Below are 3,165 nucleotides of genomic sequence, written 5' to 3' on the forward strand. Positions count from 1 at the left end.
ATATTTAATAGAAAATATTGTAAATGACCGAAATACCCTTATTGATTAAATTTAATTAGAAAAAAAGGAATTTTCCTATTGGTTGAAATTGGTTTACACGGTTTCTTAGAAATGCACGGTTTTCATTTGAACGTGCCCCTATATATATATATATAGGGTTGGGTTCATATGAGACCAAAGGTTTTTCGTGAGACCCATGAGACCAATTTATGTTCATTGATCAACTTTATAAGCTAATGATCTAATGGTCTAAAATTGCACGGTGACAATTTTGTAATTATTGAGAAGTCTCGTGGCAATTTTATGATTATTAATGTTAAGATTGTAGATCTAATCCAAGGGTTGAGAATTGGTCTTACGGGTCTCACGAAAAACTTTTGGTCTCACATGATCCTAAGTCTATATATATATATATATATATATACCTGACTTATAGTTAAAGAATAGAAGAGTTGTTTTTGAGTGTTATATGTGAAGTGATTAAAGAAGAAACTAAACCCTGAAAAAGCTTGTCCAACATCCTCACGCAAACATGACTGATTATTTAGAGGAGCAGTGGGTCTATTAGGAGGGTCCTGGACCACCCAGGCTCTGGACCACCTGCCTAGGTTCTTTGTTAGGAGCGGTGGACTTCGACCGCTCATCTTTTGAGTTTTTAAGCCATAACATAACTGGTTTAGGACCAGCTACTTGTGCAAGAGGACCCGTTAAGAGAATTACATGTATGTATGTGTGTGTATTTATACTATATTTGATAAGAACTCTTAAAAACTATTTTTATACATAAAGTACTGTTTATCGATACATATTACTTAAAATTCAAGATTACAAGTAAATTGTGCATAAGTATCACTTATTAAAGCTCCATGTTTGAATTCGTGTAACTAACTACAGATAAACATCTCATTTTTAAATATAAAATATCTAAAATAAAATTAGGATAATCATTGAGTTTTAACAGAATACTCAATTATTATCTTTATAAAAAATTATATTATTAAACCTAAATTAAATTACTTCGTTATGTAAAATTAAATTATAATAAAAAATTGAATTAAAGAAATTACACAAAACAAGAACTTTTAAATAGTTGATTTGATACTAATATTATATACTCTTTTAAAATTTTATGATAATTATAATTTATATTTTATTCAAAAATAAAAACATTATCGTTTTCTTAAAACTACATAAAACCATATTATAACATCGATGAAGACAGATAATAAAACAAAACAATAAAATCAAGATGTATCTCGCTGTATTACGCGAGTACCCTTTCGAGTATATATATAGGGTATATTTCAAATGCAACCATGTCCATTTGTACAACCAATACAACCCATATAATTGAGATATTTATGGAAATGATGAGAGTTCATTTATTATGATTTTAATATTTATAGAAGATGACTAGAGTTCATTAATTATAATTAATACTTTATATTAGGAAATAATCAAAAAATTTATGAAATCACATATTTATCAAATTAAATGGACCGTTGAGATTAAGTTGTATTGGTTGTACAAATGTAAAGAGTTGCATAATAACTCACCCCAATATATATATATATATATATATATATATATATATATGAGCGATCAAATATATACTTAAATCTATGATTTCTAGAAACAAAAGTATTTAATTTTTGTGTTTTTCAATTCAATATTGGTTTCATCTTGATCTTTTTTACGAGTGCTTTCGATAATGTATTTTGTTAAAAATAATAATAATTTCATTTTATGTATTTAATAAATGAAGCATTATTGATTATAAGAGGAAAAATATAAATAGATGACAATTTAAGGGTAAATACGTCTCCCTCCTTTTGCTGCTAGGATTGGAAATCTCTTTTTTGTGCAATTCCAAATGTGAAGTTGGAATATATTACAATTTAAGTCTCCATAAGGAGGTCAACTTGTTCCAATTTCATCTCTATTGAATTTGAATATCAGAATAACATATATAGTCATGATTCAAAGCAAGAGAAAACCTCTAAAAGTTTTCACAGCTCGATAGATAATTAGCCAATGATTTTTTTTTCCGTAACATTCTTTCAATCTTCAAACCCTTGACATCTCCGAAACTTTTGGATGTTCAAGTTATTGCTCCTGTGGTTAATATTTTCATCAATTGATTCTCAAGCTTTTCGTTAAGTCATTATTTTTACCACTGGAGATGCTCTGAGATTCTTGAAGGTTCCGCTCTTAGTATTAACTTCAAGCACTTGAAGAAAAAGCATATGGCCTTTCGGTACATTTTAGTTCTCCACACATACCTCCTCATTCCATTACCAAGTATTCATATGCAAACCATTAACTTGAAAATTGTTGTACAAAATCGTATTGAAAATCGTTCGCGTCTCTGATTTAGTATCACATGTGTATCATATATGACAGAATAATAATATCACATGCGACTGTCTATAGTAAAAAGGTGTTCTCGCATTCTCGTAAAATGAAGGTGTTTTCGTTTCAACTTTTCCCTATATATATATATGAAACCATAATATATACTATATCATAAAATATTTAGATTTTACCTCTTAAAAACTCTTATAAAATATGACCAAGCTTTTGATTGGCTAGAATTAGAATGGAATTTTGAAAAAATAAATATAATATGCATGTTTAGTTGAGAGAATATACCTTTATAAGTGGAATAATGACAGAATACAACAAAATGATAAAATGGAACCAATTAAATTTGGTTTGATTGTATTAATGGAGAGTTAAAGTAATAAACGTAAAAATGGATCTGGACCTTTGATCATCTTTAATTTCAAATTCACTTATGAATCACGCTTGATACAATAATTGATCCGGTGCATCTCACCTCGGTATATCTCATCTTAATGTGCATCCACGGATGAAGATCCCTTCTCACGCTTCTCATTTTAACTCTTGCTCTCACCGGAGCTCAACCCATGTACTGATAAAATATGAATACAACATAATTATATTGCATTAAATTGTATTCTATATAATAAAATATAATCTACTGTATTAGTTTGATTGTTTTAAAAATTGTATTCTATCATTATATTGTATTCCGTCAATTAATAATACTTAAACTACGAATACAATATAATGATGCAATTTATGGCATTGATCGTCGATACCTGAAATGGGTCCCATGTTGCCAAGCGGGAACTTGAAGTG

The sequence above is a fragment of the Cynara cardunculus genome (assembly GCF_001531365.2).
Source record: "Cynara cardunculus var. scolymus isolate 2C chromosome LG 5, CcrdV1, whole genome shotgun sequence".
Taxonomy (NCBI): domain Eukaryota; kingdom Viridiplantae; phylum Streptophyta; class Magnoliopsida; order Asterales; family Asteraceae; genus Cynara; species Cynara cardunculus.